This window comes from Lissotriton helveticus, chromosome 1_1 (genome assembly GCF_964261635.1).
Source record: "Lissotriton helveticus chromosome 1_1, aLisHel1.1, whole genome shotgun sequence".
NCBI classification, from domain to species: domain Eukaryota; kingdom Metazoa; phylum Chordata; class Amphibia; order Caudata; family Salamandridae; genus Lissotriton; species Lissotriton helveticus.
In genome coordinates, this window is record NC_136057.1 from 684,241,300 (window position 1) to 684,260,201 (window position 18,902).

Consider the following 18,902-nt stretch of genomic DNA (forward strand, 5'->3'; position numbering starts at 1 on the left):
TTAGGTGGAGTGTGTTCTAGCATGTTTTTTAGATTCTTCGCTCTTTGGTAAGCGAACAAGGGAGTGCTGTTGAAGATTCCCTGAAAGTCAGGTTCTAATTGTATCATTGACCAGTTGCGTAAAATGATCTTTTTGATATTTGGGCTGTTCAAACCACAGTTTGAAACCCAAATGTTGAGACAAATGATACCTCCATGTTTGTTTATATGAATTGTAATATAACCACTTGGATTAAACTGGAATAACAAATCTTTGGATTTAAACCCGAGTAAAGTTTGACATTCTTAAGGCTAAGACCTTCAGGTGCTCCTCAAGATTCCACGCCTCCTATGTTATAGTTTCCAAGTCTGTCTCTACAAGCTGGAAGAGATACAGTCCTGAGGCGCCCATAAAAGTACCAAAAATCTTTTTTGCATTACCAATTTGAATACGCTTTGAACCTTCGGTGTGCCACACCACCATTTCGTTTGTATACAATTTCTGGCTACCCAGTGTGTGCACCCTATCTAAACATGTCGTACGAAGAAATCTCGAACATAACAGCAAACCGTGCTGATACCTTTGGATTCGACATTGAAGAAACCAATAGGATTTATTCACTCGTAAAAGAGGTGGACCCTACCTCAACCAGCACCTTTTCCAACCCGAGTATGCTGAGACAACTATTGTATATGTCCAAGAGGATTATTAACCAACGTTTACACGCTGGAACTTTGATTAGGTACCACAAAGACCAGCGCATCCCTAGAGGATTACGCATTGCCCTTAAACCGACTCTCTGTAGGAACAACCCGAAGTTCTCGGAACGATGGTACGCCATCTTAAATCGTTGTTCCCTCGACTTAATACTTTTGATTGTGGAAGAATTATCCAAGGTCATCACTGATCTTGAAAAAGAAATAGGTCAAATTCACAAGAATCTTGAAAAAAACATGAATAAGGATGAACTGGATAAAGCTCTAGACGATATCAATATTCAATTGGATAAGTACACTAAAGAGATCAATGACAGAAAGATTTGAAAATATAAAAGAGACACTATGGATTATAAACTGGGGGAAGTGTATAGCTGGGCAGAGGTATACGCCCAACGCAGACAACAAAGACCGTCCACGAACCAATCATCCGACGAAACCTCATCTGATGGATCTTCCTACCAAAGACGTGGCCCACCACAGAACAGACCATCCAGAATGACCCAACAAACGAATATCACCAGACCTCCGACAGCAGTCTACCCAGATGAGAGTAACCCACAAAATATTCCCACTACCTCTGGTGTGCATTTTTTGGAGAAAGGCCCAGCAATCAACGCAGATCCAGGCGGGGCGGAATCCGCCGCAGACACGACAATCACGCCGGTAGCTCATGCAACCAGGAGCAAAACCAACTTGTCATAAATATATCACAAACGGAACTATCAGCCAACCAGATGAGAGTATTACAAAAAGGGACTTCTTTTGTCCCCATGTATCATACCAACGAATTAGAGACAGAAATCAGCTTCTATAAGTTCATGCGAAGTCTGCGACTACGCCATTTCTTCACCAATGTGAACCCTCCTACTGGTCCAAGCACACAACACGCTTGTAAAGATTTGAAATGTAAGAGCACTTTTGTGGCCCCAATAAGTCACAAAATATTGGACTCATATGAAACAATAACCCTTAAGGCTCTACGAGATCATCATAAGAAGACTCCACCCAAGATCAAGAATTTTAGTACCAGAGATTACATGGCTTTACGAGAAATTACCAACAATAAGAATATCACCTGCTGCAGAGCAGACAAAGGAGGTGCTTTAGTGATTCTGGACCACGACTACTACCATTCCAATGTTACAGCCCATGTGAGAGATGAAGAACTATACATGAAATTGATTTCAGATCCCACAGAAGCGTTTGTCAAAATTTTGAAAACCATTCTAGACAAGGCTCTACTCATGGGAACTCTTTCTCAGAAAGATCTGAAATATTTGATTCAATTCAATCCGAAATGTCCCAGCATCCACATGCTGCCCAAAATTCACAAGAGTCTACAACAACCCCCATTCAGACCAATTGTCTCTACCAAAACTTCGATCCATGAACCCATTGGGAAATTCGTAAATATGTACCTTCAACCAATTGTCAAAGAGATGTCTACCTACATACGTGACTCAACCGACTTCTTGAACAAAGTGAACAAAGTGACTTTGAATCCTAACATAAGATACACTCTAGTCACGATCGACGTATGCGCATTATACACCTCTATACCTCATAACAGAGGCATAGACGCTTTGGAATCATTTTTACCATCTCATCCCATAGATGAAGATCTCAAAGTTCTCATCTTGGAATTGATGCACTTCATGCTATATCATAGTTATTTCTGCTGGAATAATGAATTCTTCCTACAAATTGTCGGAACAGCGATGGGAAATTGTGCAGCTCCTAGCTATGCTAATCTGTTTATGCATAGGTTGGAAATTGATAATATCTTGGAAAATCCTCTATGGTACAGCAAAATTCAGACCTACTGGAGATACATAGATGACATTTTTTTAATTTGGTCTGGTCCCTCTGAAGAGATCCTTGAGTTTCTAACCTACCTAAACCAGGTAGATGATCACATTCGGTTCACCCACCACATCGATTCAAACAGCCTGCCATTTCTAGACATTCTGGTTTCCATTGACAATGGAAGACTGAAAACTTCTCTGTACATTAAAGAAACGGATCGCAACAATGCTTTGTTGTATACCAGCTGTCACCCAACTCCCTTGAAGAAGCATTTACCGTTTTCTCAATTACTACGGGCTAAAAGAATCTGTTCAGACCAAGATGAATACCTAAAGTTTGAAACTAACATCATACTCAAATACCGGGACAGAAAATACCCAGACACGATTCTACATGCTGCTCAGGAACGTGTTAAGATGAAAACAAGAGATGAACTCCTAACGTTGAGTACTCGCCAGAAGAAACCTGAGAGACCTGTATTAGTGTCTAAATATTCATCAACCAGCCCAAATATCAAAAAGATCATTTTACACAACTGGTCAATGATACAATTAGAACCTGACTTTCAGGGAATCTTCAACAGCACTCCCTTGTTCGCTTACCAAAGAGCGAAGAATCAAAAAAACATGCTAGAACACACTCCACCTAATACAGCTGTAACTTTCTCTGGAACCAAACCATGCCACAACTGCAGTCATTGCCATAATATAATCAGAGGTAATTCCATCAATCATCCTCGTACTGGTAAAGTAATACCTCTCAAAACTAATGCCACATGTGACTCCATGAACTTGGTGTATTTACTAAAGTGTCCTTGTGGTTTACCATACGTGGGGAAAACGGAGAGAAAATTGAAAATCCGTTTAACGGAACATAAAAGCACCATCAGAACCAAGAATTTGAAGTCTCCTTTAGCTGCACACTTCATATCTGCTTCTCACAACATCAGCCAGCTTAGATTCCTTGCACTGGAGGTTGTCCCTATGAGACCGGGGGTTGACAACCACAAGAGACTTTTGCAACGTGAACTAGTATGGATGAAAACGTTGGCCTCCTGCCAGCCTACTGGACTTAATGATCGTATAGAATATAGTTGTTTCTTATAATAATCTGTTCAACATCCTCATGCTCCCCTCTTCTTCCTTCCCGATTACTCCTGAACCCCTTTCACTTCTAACATCTTTCCGTGCCTCTATTTTACCCTGCTCTTTACCTCTTTTTTTCCCTTTTTAGTTGTTTCTCTAATTTTCTTTTGATATTGTTTATCATCTGATCTCCTATATCCATTCTTCACTCTTCACATTACCCCTGTTTATTTGAACTAGTATTATTCATTTACTTCAGCTCATCATTTTTTCACCTGTTTATTGTTTATTTGTTTATTATTTTATTTTTAACTTTAATTTATATTATCCGTGGACACATCTTAATTTCTGCACTGTTTTAATCATCCATTTACGTGGCCTCTTCCATGTTTGCAACCATGAATGTTCGTCAACTTCCTAGTCTTTTGTTTATGTTGTTCGGACGTACTTCACCCGTGAGTCCGTTTTCCATGTTATTACCCTTCTCGCATGAAGCCGTGCACCACCATTTACCTTGAACGCGGAAACGCCAGATCACTCTTAGAACGCGTGGTTTCGGGTGAGTTTATTTTTAACCGGGATCACTGCACTGGATCATCAATTCGACATTTATTACCTGCACTCTTTGGGCCTCGTATTCTTTTATCGACTTTTAGCACTCAGATAATCTCACCTATCCTTCACGTAACACGCCGGTTATCCGTTGATTGAATATCAGCACTACTACATTTTGACTTAATCTTCACGCTATTTGCCGGTTCCAACTAACGCCGGTTTACTTTCAGTCATCAGCATACCCGCTCCCTTTGACTTATCTTCCACGGAAATTGCCGGTTCATACTAATGCCTGGTCACTTTACTCACCTGTATACTTTCTACTATCAGCATGTCCGTTTTTTTCTTTTTTCCTTGTCTCCACGCCTGGTGTCACTTATTCTTTACCTTCACATGTGTGTTGAGAATAGGGCCCCCCCCTAATACGATGTTTATCTCCCCATAGATCCCCTGATGAAGGGACGGTAGTCCCGAAATGCATTGGGATTAACCACGGGATCAACCACAGTTTGAAACCCAAATGTTGAGACAAATGATACCTCCATGTTTGTTTATATGAATTGTAATATAACCACTTGGATTAAACTGGAATAACAAATCTTTGGATTTAAACCCGAGTAAAGTTTGACATTCTTAAGGCTAAGACCTTCAGGTGCTCCTCAAGATTCCGCGTGGGACTTCCCACGCCTCCTATGTTATAGTTTCCAAGTCTGTCTCTACAAGCTGGAAGAGATACAGTCCTGAGGCGCCCATAAAAGTACCAAAAATCTTTTTTGCATTACCAATTTGAATACGCTTTGAACCTTCGGTGTGCCACACCACCATTTCGTTTGTAAACCGGTATATTACCAGCTACAGGCGTTCTGCAATGTGACACGTTATTAAAGGTGCTACTAGGAAAGTCGGGGTCAATTACCACAGTAACCCCAAACATTAACCCTCAGAGAAGGGGACAACCTTTATATCAATTTACCAATCCGATCACAACAAAAACAGTGCAAAGTTAAGTGATAAGTCCACTTTTAATCCAAAATGTACAGTCCGGGGTAGTCTGTATTGTTTCTTCACAGCAATGCAGATTCCTTATAACAGTTCAATATTGATCCATTTATATAAATAGTATATATATCTTCAATTTGATACAGCCAACACGTGTTTGGTCGGTATTAGGTCATAACATGACTTCTTCAGGGCTGTAAAATTATGAATACATGGTATTAGAAAAATGTAGCCTAACAATAGAGAATGACCAATAGTCACCATAGTGCGTTAGACGCCCTATTATTACTTCCTCCTTTCGGAAAGAGTCCAAATTAAAGAGAAGTGGTGTGGCAGGAATAGTAGTATTATCAAAACAAGCATTTGCAATGCAGTAGGTCTCGCATTTACGCAAGTTTGAGCTATTGGCTTTATAAATGACAATGCATTTTATTTATGTTTTGGTTTTTAAAACATAAATAAAAGACATTGTCATTTACAATGCCAATAGCTTAAACTCGTGTAAATGTGAGACCTAATGCATTGCAAATGCTTGTTTATCAATAGGCGGGGGGGTTGCAAAGAGTCAGCAGGGACAGGCACCTGTCAGGTTCAATGACTGTGCCACACACCAGCTCTTCTTCCAGAGGCATTGGTCTGGTAGGATACAGTTCGCTGACTCTGCAACGGCCCTGCTTGTGCTTATGAAGCATCGGCCTGTGTCTGGGAAGGCTCCTGATGAATGCAGGCCTTGGATTGGCTCCAAATCCCAGAGAAGACAGTGTGTGTCTAATGAGGGGGAACTGATCCGCTCTCCCTGGAGGGAGCTTTGCTTACATAGCAAATGAGATGTGATATCTGTAGCTAAACGGCAGCAGGATGGTATGCCAATCTGAGAGGAAGAGGGGAGTTGGGAGGGGGAATTTGAGGAAAAGATAAACAATGTGAAAAGGATAAGGAAAGACATAAAGGGCTAAGACAGAAATGGGGACCAGCTGGCAAGAAAATGGTAGGAGAGAGATTGGGGAGGGGATGTTAGAGGTGGTAAGGAATGATCAAACTGCAGACAGAGAATATATGCAGAGAGAGGCAAGGATTTAGGTAGGTGGAAATATTGATGGGGTGATAGGGAGAGATGTAAGGAAGGCGAATGAGAGAGTGAATGGATAGAAACGGGCAAAAACACAGATAAACTCCCCCTCTCGCCAGCACTCTCTCTAGGTGGGGATACACCGGAAGGTGCGTACGGCAGAGATCTGACTGAAGCCTCTGTGGACAAGAGGTGATCCGCTGGGCGCCAGCACTCTTTGTCTGACTTGCTATTGTTTTCCCTCTAAGGCGCCTCGTCGCCAACGCGAGTGGTTGAGGTCAACTCCAGTGGCTTCAAGACCTAAACAAATCACTGAATAAAACAAGGAGAGACACAGCAAGGCAGTGACCTGAAAAACCCTGCTCACATCCAGGGACAACCTGAAGGCGTACAGTGCGGACGCCATGGGGTTGCTGTTACATCTTTTTCTTTGTGCTTCCTCCTGATTTCTTCCCGTATTGCATGTTAGTGGGTGTGAGAGCAGGGCCAATGGGAGGGCTGTGCCTGAGTCACACCTCTGATGACTTTTCATTATTCATTCATAGTTCTCACATACAGTAAGCAAGGGTAGGTGCAGACACAGTGCCCCCTGATGGAATTTTCAAAAAGGGTCCGTCCCAGCTGTCGCCAGTGTGAAAAATGTAGTGCGTCCGTCTCACGCTGCGAGCTAGGCATCCAGTCCCCGCGTGCACATATTCTGTCTGTCGTGTGCGCATCTGGAATCCCTATTGATTCCTAAAGGCCCTCGCCATGGCGAGAGTAGCGCATGCACTGCTCACGCCAGGCGAGACCTAAAAAGAGAGACCGCAGTACAGAAGAAGTAGTGTACCGTAATGAAAAGTATAAGGAAAAACCTTAATATTCCTGTCAAGACGTTTGTAATACATACAGTCATTCAGCTGTGAGAGTACTTCATTGTCATAGTCGATCTTATTAATCAGGACAATTTTGCCTCCTTCGTCGACCCCGAGAAAGAACGTGGAAATGATACATCATGGGCCCCGTCAACATAAAGGTATAGTTCAGAGCAAACGTGCCCTCCAAAAGCTGTTTAGAGCAAAGAAAAAAGGAGGCAAAGCTCAAGAGGGCCTCTCCATAACTGCCACAAGGTAAGTATACAATAAAATGTATAGTAGAATGAAAGGGAATATATGGAAAGAGAATGGTTGAAAGTGTTTTCAAGGCAGAAAGAAAGGAATAACACCGGAATGTGGAGGCATATAAATTGGCTGGAAAATCAAGGTTGGTCAAAGGAGAACGGCGTTGCCGAAAAGGACTGGGAAAGACATGCTAAACAACTATATACCAGAGAATCCGCTGAGGGAACTGTTGAAGGGAGTAGACCAGAAGAAATCAGACATAACATCAAAGGCATTCAAACCATGAAAGTTGAAACCACCGACCTCGACAACAGCAGCAAGGGAGCAGCTACCCTCTACAACGAAGGCATTCAAATTACTGAGGGCGAAGTCACGAAACTTGTCGAAAAAAATGAGGAATGATGGCGCCCCAGGTCCCAATGGGATCCTAGCTCCGGTATTTAAAACAGCTCAGGCATTTTTCACCCCGATTTTGACCTCACAATTTGAACAGGCTTATCTGACAACAACAATGCTATAGTCCCAGAGAGGCTCCATCTTACACCCCATATACAAAAAAAAGGGAGAACGATCAAACTCCGCTAAGTATAGGCTGGTTGCTCTGCTCGACATAGAAGCTAAGGCATATGGCCGGGTTTTACTAAAGGAGAAGGAGTCATGGGCAAAAGAAAAATAAATCCTCCCAATAAATCAGTCAGGATTCAGGCCAAAAAGCTCTACAATGACCATTATCATGGCATTGGCATATTAAAAAACAAAAAACAAGCAGTTATGAAAGGCAAACCGCCCCTTTAATGCTGTTTTATAGACTATAGTTAGGCTTTCCTGTTTTCAGTTTCTATTTTTGGTAAATTCTGGTGGGGTTTTTTCAGTGTTTTCAATATCTTAAAAAACAGTTATCAGTGGTTACACATTTTCGCGCCATTGAAAACAGAAAACGTTTTTTTCCGGTGTTTATGGAATGGTTTGCTTTTATTATTACTTGCTTTCTGCACTGAAAGAACATGGTATATAGACAGTGTACTTATGGTGTACATGAGGTCCAAATAGATTTTTGCAAATTAATCTTATTGTAGTACACCATACAATACTTCTTCAATGAGTCTTTGGGTCATGTGCGCTCGCTCTTTCCTTCCCATGTAATCTTCTGTGAAAAGGCCCTCTCAGCATTCATAGCCCCTTGGGCTGAAAACCATCAGCTAAGGGACACAGTTGGGATGACTCTTTCTTTGACGCCACATAAAGCACGAAATGATAAATATTTGCGTTTTAGTCCCTGTGCATAAGAAGACAGTGCACCAGAATGGACTAAAAAGTCAATAGCATCCCTCATTAACTCTGAACATGGTAAACATGCTTTCAGCATACCATCTAACAAGTAGCAAGGATCTCCTACAGGGAATCGCTTCAGCTCGGGTATAAATTTTGACAGGTCATCACACAACTTTTTTATTTACGTAGCTGAATCACTGCAAATACAAACAATATCACTCCAATTTTTGATGAACTTGGAAAGAACCTTTTTTTGCAGAGCATTACAAGAGACACTGCGTTCAATGTTTTCCAAAAGTCTGGTGTCATGTTTTCACCACTATCCCAGATGCTTGGTGATATATATACTTGTCACTATACCATGCATTGAATGTTTAAAGCCTGAGGTGTTGGCAATTCACCTACTATTAATACTGACCCACTAGAAACTATGGTCTGATGTATTAAGGGTTTTCCCCCATTCTCTGTGGGTAAATGTGATGATACATATTAGGAAAGATTTTTATGAAACCAGCCATTTTACCTATCCGTGAAAGACCCAAATGCAGCCAAAATATCCAATATGAGTTTGATATTTTCTGATTCTCTTCAGTTTATAAAATAATTAAACTAGACCTAAAACATGAAACTAAACCCTGCATCTTTAGACCAAAGGCCACAAAACTGAAAAAAGTAAAAGGAAGAAGAAACAATGTTTTAGTGGCATCCCTAAAGAACAAAGCTCAAGCAAATAATGTTAGCCAGTCTTCCTTACTGCTAGCTTGTATAACAAAGTTACATTGTATTGACACCTTCAGGAAGAAAACAATGACTCTTTCACTCTTTTTCCTTTCTTTGAAAGGCATTTAGTTTGTTGTTGTGCAGGTGTTTTTCAGTGTTTATATGTTTTCACCGGTGACGACTTTTTATCTTTCAGTGGGGTTTTATCAGTTATAGGTTTAAACCTAAAACCCCACATCCTAACTATAGTTCAGCATTCGAAAGGGTTGACCGAGGAAGACTTTGTTGGAAATTATCATCATGGGTCATCCCGCCCAAACTCTTGAAGACCTTTATATCTCTACATCAGGAAACATGGGTTAAAACAAGCCCTACTACAGTAACATCCAGACAGGCCACTAACAATGGGCTCAAGGAGGGCTGCGTCTTGACCTCTTTACTCTTCAATCTGTACACCACAGATATGGGGGTGGACGTGCAAGGAGTCAATCTAGTTGCTCCAAAGTTGGGGAAGATGAGTTTCCCAATCTACAATATACGGACGACACAGTAATAATGGATCACGCAAGGTTGGGCCTCCAGAGAGTCCTAAATTCACTCCATGGCTTCAACCAGGAAAACCACCTGCGAGCCATCGAAGGTGAAACCAAGCTAATAGTGTTTGGAAAATACCTAAAAAAGAAGCTTGCGCATTGGCAGCTGGATGATCAACAAATTGGGACAACCACAGCTTATAATTACCTCAGGGTATGTTTTGCAGAGAATGCAAGAGCTGGCACACATCTGAAACACTTAAGCCGAAAGGTGGACCAAACCATCCGTTCACTGAGGCAACTGGGGCAATGACTGTCCAGTCCTATAGCTGATCCAATGACAATGATCTTGAAAGTGAAACTTATCCCGGCAATTAGTTACGGCCACCTGACCTTTCCTGGTGCGTTGAACATCTTTATAACAGCAGTACAGGCCAAAGCATACAAATTAGTGACAAATTAGACCCCCGGCAAGACAGCAGAGCAAGGCTAAGACTGGAGCTAGAGCTTGGGAGTCCTGAGTTGGAGCTTAAGTTTTACCTCAGATTTTCAAGAGCTTGAGAAAACTCACTCAAACAAGGGGGGGGGGGGGGGGGGGCGGAGCTTGCTCGGGTCCAAGATGGACACGTAACTCCCGAGCTCCGCCAAGCCGACTCATTATCCTCCATAATCCTGGGTCCTACGGTTGCTGGAATCACTGAATATTCGTGCCGGACACTGGCGCCACAGTCCGACACCTGTTGAGCTGCGGGACACAGCTGAATTTGCACGATCCTGGAGGCTGGCGGGGGTCTGCCCGGAGAGAACAGCAGGCCCAGAATCACCGTCCTCAATTACCAGTGCCACTCACCGTCGTAACCTTGCGTGCGGCGCGCTGCAGGTGGGGCGCGCCGCTGGACCTGCGAACCCGGGCGCTGCTGCGGCCCCGGGCCTGAAGACACCTGTTACCGCACCTGGCCGGCGAGTTGTGGCTGACCCTGCGGGGGCCCGCCTGGAGGTCGAAGACGAACCGAGACCCCTCCTCCCCCCCCCCCCCCGCGGCGGGGACAGATCCTGGGACCGAAGCTACAGGAGCTGAGTGGGGGCTCCTGGTGAGTGTGAAGAGGGGCCGTGGGGGCGCTGCCGCGGATGAGGCCAAAGCCTGGAGGGAGCTGTCAAGGCCTGAGCGGAAGTGACCGGGGGCATTGATGCACACGGTTGGGCTGCGGATCACTGGCCTCACCCCCCCCCCCACTAATCTAAGCGAACGGGCGCTGCTGGGACGGCTCCCCCCCCATCGGTGGCACAGCAGGCGGACGGCGAGAGACGGGGGCGCTGTGTCTGCGGTGAGGCGCCACGTACCACAAGAGTCCTGCTGCTGGGTGGTGGTGTAAGGGGCAGACTAGTGGCCCTGGATACAAACCATGAGTATCCTGGAGAGTTACCCAGCTCCTTTGAGAGCGCGAGATGCGGTGGCTTGCCCGCGGGTGAACCTGGCACTGATAAGGTTGTGGGGTTGGTGACAGGAGAAGAGCGACACCATTGGGAATGCTGGCCTGAAGTCCGGACAGTGGAGCTGTTTGTGCTCTTGGATTGCGGCATGGCCGTGGCCTCCGCTCTGACACTGCTGTGTGTCTCCATCCGCTGGCGGCGGAGGAGAGAGGTATGGTGATAGGCCCTTGGGCCCTTGGTCCCAGTCCCGAACGCAGCACATTCGAATACAACGGTGAGGTTGAGTGGCTCCCTTGCGATCCAAAATGGGAAAACTGGACCGGAATCAATCGAACCTGCCCTTCTCCCAAACGCGCTCCAAGACACAAGACAGCGGCACGGGGGCGACAGTGCAACTGCCACGCAACCGGAACAGGAGCAAGATATACGTTGTATGCTGAAATCCATGGAGATGGGGCTGCAGGAGGGCATCTCATTGCTGGGGGCCAAGATGGACGCGCTTACGTACAGGATGGATAGAATGGGCGAAAGGCTGGACAAGCATGCGGAGAGGCTCGAAATGTCAGAGAGGAGGCTGACTGAGGTAGAAGAGGCGCAAACCAATCTGGACACAGAGCACAAGCAACTTGGCAGAGTCTTACAGGTACTGCAGGACAAGACGGATGACTTGGAGGCCCGCTCACGTCGATGCAACCTGCGAATCCTTGGCCTTCCCGAAACGACCTCCACTGGCAGGATGGAGCCCTTCATTGAACGCTTGCTGCTCACTTTGCTGGGTGAGGGGGTGTTTTCCACCACATTTACTGCACATTGGCTTCACGCTCAAAGCCCGGTCCCCCCCCTCCCTCCCGAGACCAATAATTGCTAAACTGCTAAATTACAGAGACAGGGACGCCGCCTTGCGTGTCGCTAGAGAGAAACAGATGCTAACGTATGAGGGATTCACCATCTCTCTGTATCCCGATTTCACGGCCAAAGTCCAGGAGGCAAGGAAACACTTCGTCCCCATGAAAAGACAACTACGTGATCTGGGGTTAGACTACGCTATGCTTTATCCGGCTAAGCTGAAAGTCAGCAGGAATGGGCAGTCACATATTTTCACGGAGCCGAAAGCACTAAAAACCTGGTCAATAGAGCGGAGGAAATCCCGGACCGAGATTTGCTGGATGAAGCATCGGGTGGAGGTCTGGACGACCAGGACTGAATGGAGTCAGAGGTCGGGGACCTTATTGATAATTCTGGCTACGAGGAGCAGCTAGCTGCCGGCTGGCGCGGCCGGGACGAGCTGTATGAACCGTGATAGTATTGGACTTTCACAATGATTCGAAGCAACCTTCGCCAACACGTGGTAACACCTTGTTTGGGTCTATTGTTTGTTTGGGGTCAGATTTTCGTGATCTAGTTAGGGGTGGTCCGCTGTGGGTGGGGAGTTTGCAATGTACTGCCATATGCTTTTGTTGTGGGAGATTGGCTGGGGTTGGGGTGGGAGGGCTGTGGGGGGAGAGGTACACAGGAGTTTTTGTTTCTGTCTAGAGGTAACAGCCAGCACATGCCTACAGCTACCTATCCCTACAATGCTACTGGGTACGTAATAATGTTGACTTCCGATGACCGTGCAGGACACATCTCATGAGACAGGAGTGGGCACAGGCGACTGCGGTCTGAGAGCCCTGACGTGGAATATGCGTGGGCTGAATGACCATCGCAAATTGTGTAGAGTGCTAAATTATTTCACTAGGCACCACATTGATTTGGCCTTAATCCAAGAGACACACTTACCCGAGGGGAGCCCTAGGCTGAGAGACAGGGGGTTGAGAGGACAGATTAATGCTGCTGGTTTCACCACACATGCGAGGGGGTGCCAACATGGGTGAACCCAAAATCGGACTTTACACTGCTTAGGGCGGATCCGGAAGGCCGCTATGTAATTTCAAAGTTGGCAGGCAGGGGTTGGAGGCACTAGTCGTCAATCTGTATGGCCCAAACTATGATTGCCCAGAGTTTTATGCCAGGTTCGCTGAAATCACCCGGGGTTTACCAGGCCTGGCTACCCTGTGGGGTGGGGATTTTAATGTGATTCGAAGCCCTGATGTGGATTGCTCGAGTGGCCGCCCAGACAACAAGCTAAGCCGGCTAGGGAATTGGATAAAATACTAACTAGTGAAGACCTGGCAGATGTGTGGCGCTGCTTGCACCCCACGCAGGGGGGGACAAACACACTACTCGGCTTTCCACAACATTTCTACACGCATTGATTACTGGCTGGCCTGTCGGGCCTGCTTACACGGGTGCGCAGGTGCCAAGTGTTGCCCCGAACGCTTTCCGACCATTCCCCCATATTGATCGAACTAACGACGCCTAGGACAGTAATCCCCCCCATTCCTATGGCGGTTCCCACCGTACTCCCTTCTAGACTCAGTATTCAGAGAGGAGCTACATGTTGCGATAGAGATGTTTTTTAAAAGAACATCGGGTCAGTTGACAGCTTCCAAACGGTGTGGGAGGCGTTTAAGGTGTTTATCAGGGGGATAGCCATGAGCAAGCACTCGGGGGTTCTCCGCTCGATCCGGCAGAGGCTGACCAGTCTGGAGAGGCAATTGGCGGAATGTGAAGCTCGCAAAGTGACTGGAGGCTCTGATGCGGACAGAGAGGAAATGAAAAAGCTCATAGCGGACTATCAGACCGAGGCGGACGCGGAAATCAAGCATCTAGGGAAATATGCCACAGCTAGGGTATATGGAGAAAGGGACAGACCGGGGGCGATCCTGGCCAACATGGTGAAGCAGCAGCGTAGGAAAATCACTGTCACTGAAATTAGATCTAAGGAGGGTGCCGCACTCACTGGAGAGGTAGAGATTGCACAGCGGTTTAGGGAATACTATGCTGATTTATACAGCTCCAGGATGTCGGGGGAGAAGCGGACATCTTAGACTACCTAGGACACATAGAGCTCCCGTTTTTATCTAACGTACAGAGGGAATTTTTAATGCACCCCATCGAACATGATGAGATCAGAGAAGCCCTGGGTGGGATGAGGGCGGGAAGTGCCCCCGGGGCAGACGTACTGACGGTTAGCTTCTATAAGACGTATTTAGGCCTGTTGCTCCCGCATCTCTCAGCTTTGTTCGCGGATATGGGCGAGACGGGGCAGATGCCGAAAACGATGAGAGAAGCGCTAATTGTTGCAATACCAAAGCCAGACAAACCCCCAGAGGAATGTAGCTCTGTCGCTACTGAACGTTGATACTAAAATATACGCTAAGGTCCTAGCGACTAGGCTGGCTCTATTGGCTCCGGAGCTGGTGGCACCAGAGCAGGCGGGGTTTATGATGGGTGGGAACATCACCTACAACTTACGTACAGTCTTTGGCGCTATCCAGCTCACACGTCCGGAGACTAAGGCATTAGCAGTTTTTTCTGGACATGGAGAAGGCCTTGTACTCCGTTGAGTGGCCTTTTAAGAAAGCGGTTTTCGCCAGACTTGGGCTTGGCCCGGTGTTCCTGCAGAGGGTGGCGGCACTCTATAATGACCCTGCGGCACTAATTAAGATAGGGAATTTCGTGACAGACCCTATCCAAATTTAAAGAGGAACCCGTCAGGGCTGTCCACTGTCGCCCATGCTTTATGCGCGGGTCGCGGAGCCACTGGCGAGGGCGATGCGAGAAAACCACTCCCATAGGAGCCTGCAATTCCCCTCTTACCAGCTAGTCATATCAACATACGCAGACGACATCCTGCTTTATGTCAGGGAGCCGGAGAGGAATTTGGCTCTTCTCCTGCAAGAAGTGGTGAGATTTGGCGCACTGTCCGGGCTATCAGTAAACTGGACCAAGTCCATAGCATTCCCCATCACTGGGGCCACTAAGATTTGAGATGGAATACCCGCTAAAATGGACCACTGACCCCATAAGCTATTTGGGGATACAGCTCCACACTGACTCGGAGACGGTATTCCGCGAGAACTATGGCAGGGCCATTGCCCGCCTAGAAGACAATGTAGCTATTTGGGTTGGATTACCCCTCTCCCTGCTGGGCAGAATATCGATAATGGAGATGGTGGTCTTGCCCCGCCTGTTGTTTTTATTCATGAACATACCTATGGTCTTGCCTAAATGTTTCTTCTCTCGCTTACAGTCACTAATGATCGAACTAGCTTGGGCTGGTAAGCAGGCGAGGGTGAAGTGGAAAACTCTCACCCTACCATGCCAAATGTTTGGTTTGGGTGCCCCTGATTTCGAATTATACTACCGAGTGGCACAAGGAGCGCTACTACATAGCTGGATACATGACGCAGGGACGGCGCCGTTCATAAAGATGGAAGCCCTTTTTGCCGCGCCGTTGCCGTTTCCAGCAATAGTATTTGAAACGGCAGATCGTCACACGGGACTGCTGGATTCCATAAACTCACCTAGACATGCCTGGAACGCCCTGCTGCAGTTCCACGCGGGGGCGCTATTATACTCACCGCTGATGCCCACATGGTCAGTAGGGCGCTAGTTCTGTTTCAGTGGGTGGCGTTCGGCATGGACGCAGGCTGGGACCGCCTTGAGCCAGGGCCAACTCGTATTACTAATTAGTCAACGGGTCATTATAGGGAATGTCAATGGGTAGGGAATGCAGGTTTCAACGGGCACGATATGATAGGCAGTTACCTCTTGTTTGGGGTGGTTTATATTAAAAGGTGGTGTATATGTAACTGTCCGCTGACACTGCAATGTTTTCAATTGTAAAGTTCTGAGCAGTCCTGTAGTCTAACGCCGCCCGGCCTCCGGGATGTGGGTTTAACGGCTGTATGATGCGCAAGGCAATTTGGGACTCTTGTCCAGACTTGTTTAGCGGGATAAACTGTGTTTGTTTGCTCAGATAACACCACAATAAAATCATGTTAAAAAAAAAAAAGAAAAGAAAACTTACTCAAATATAACTTGGGAAAGATCTTTAAGGAAGAACATTCACTGTGGCGTCTCGAGCTGGAGCAAGCAATCTGCAGCCTGAGGATACAAGCTGAAAGCCTGCACCTACCCTCAATCCCGATATCGGCATACAAAAAAGCGGTGAAATGGATATGGGAACTTTTCAGCTCACACCCATCACTGTGGCATTGGACCCAACATATATCTATGGGAAAGCCCAGCCCTCTCCACGTGAAGCATGGTCAGTTCAGGCACGCAAGACAATTCTCTTCATGCGGCTCATAGCATTAAGAATAACAGATTTTAACCCAGCTTGGGCGCAAAATTAAGAAAATGCCTCATGCAGGTTATATTCATACAGGAAAGAATCATAGTTGCATTTGTTGCGCTGCTGTCCCACTTTGGCCGAGGATCGACAACGGTTGCTTTGCCCAATTTTTAAGGCCAAGAGACTGAGAACTTGCATGGAGGCATCAGATTTGTAATTCACCAAAACTGATACAACCAACTAAGCAAGAATGGCAAAGTTCATGCACATAATTACGCTGGCACTTGACGAGCAGTCTCGGGCCTAATAAATGTGGGGACAGGCTGAGACACAGCAGGCACTAACTTGCACTGAGCAGTTTAATTTATAAATGCACACCAAGAGGCATGACAAAGCACATGAATAAGCCCTAATAATGCACCTAGAATCTGCAAGCGGAATTAGTACCACAGTTTGGGGATCACCAGTCATTGCATACAAATAAAAGCTGAGGGATGAAGACTAACAATAGGGAGGTTATATATGCTACTTCTTAACTTGGGTAAGACCCTAAGAATGCTCTGCTGCAGGATCCTTTAATTCTGCTGAATTCACTGGATCAGGGGTTCAGCTGCCTCTGTTCTTCCCTGCCACCGATCCCTGAGCACAGCGGTATGGTGCAGGCCCACTAAGAAAGTGGAGCACAATAAATGCAAGGAGAAAAACCGTCTGAAGAATGACTGTGCACTGTGGGGCCTAGCTGCACGAGGGGCGGAGGGCCGGTACGATGAGCCCTGACATCAGAGGCCGTACAGTGGCGCTGAAAGGCACATACTGCTGCCGCTGAACCTAGCGATGAAACGCTATCACACTGAACGACCTGAGTGGGCCCCCGCCGCCAGGGTTTGCCACCGGAGAGACTGCCTGGGCTTAAGCACGTTATGGGGTCTTGAGGATTACCCCGCTGAAGAGAGCTACAGCCCGCATTAAAGTCCCGGGAAAACAATCCTGCTGCCTGTGCAGGAGACGGCATTCCTTCCGCTGCGGACAGCGGTCTGAATCTGCACTGAGTGTGCCAGATGAGATCGAGGTGGGTCCGAGGCCCGGCCGTGTCTGCAGTGGAAGCCCACTGTGGCACTTGCTGGAGGCCCCCCGGAGTGTCGAGGATACTGCGGCTGGGCCCCTTGAACACACCCTCGGACCAGGTCTGGGGCCACGACACCTGCCGTTGGCGAACTGTGAGTCCGGGGCGCTGCTCTGAGGAGCTGGGAAGTGACGAGTTGTGGGGGACTCTAAATTGAAATATTTACAGCCTGGGGCCCACAGCAACAATACGATCAGTGGTGTGTTGACGCCTATGGAGTTTGCCCTCCCTTCCTCCCCTCCCCCCCTCCACAAGAACTACTGGTGCCCTCCTAGCCTAGTGACGGGCAGCGTGGGGTGAGACGGAGGAGGATGCGGGTGAGGGCCACCATGCAGGGAAAGCTTATGGGCCACTGAGGTACGTGCTCGATCGGGCCACTTCAGGGCTGTGTGGTCGGGATTGATGCCCTTTTGGTGCCCTGCCTGTAATATACCATTGTGCAACCTCCTTCGTAGTGTCTGGAAAACGTACCTTTGTCCTGAATTTTTGTCCTGAATTTTGACCTTCCGTCCTGAATTTTTGTCCTGAATTTTGACCTTCCGTCCTGAATTTTGACCGTTTATCCTGAAATTTTACACTCACCACCCTGAATTTACAACCATGCCAGTTGGTCACCCTAGCTGCCATTGTGGCATTTTAAAACTGTATGGATGGTAGCCTTGTAAAGGCTCTCCACCTGACAGTGGCCCTGCCGTTGCATGCGTGGTCTTTGTGGCATTGGATCAACTCGCGGCTCACCTGGGGAGTGCTGGTTGGATGGGCAGTCTTCTAGAATGCTCCCCCTTGGAAAGCCTGCATCGAGTCATCACGTTTTATCTCTTTCTCTCTCTCTCTGGACGTCAGACGTCACAGGGCTCGGGCTGCTGAAGCATTTACCTGTGAGACCGCCTCCCGTGTTAGGAGCATGGGTAGCATGTAATACAGGACTCAAAGTGACAAGCACACTTCGGATTTAACAGCATGTCTTCATTGGAGCTTGTGTTGTGGCATATGATTCCACTAATTCGAATAATAATGATTGAAACATTTTTTATTCACAATTACATGCACACTGCCGGATTTTGCCAATTTTGATGTTGATCCGGTGATTAGCACATTACATTCGAGGAGGCCGTGCACTGTGATTGGCACATAAAAACTTGCATAAATAAAAAATATTATTATTTTATCATAGAAATGTTATACATTTGTATTTTTTTCCAGGGAAGGACATGTGACTGTATATTTTTCATGTGTGTGATATAGTGTATTACAGTCATACAGAATATTACTGCTCCACCTTTCTTTTTAACAAGACCAGGTACACTGCCTATAAAATTGAACTCTTCT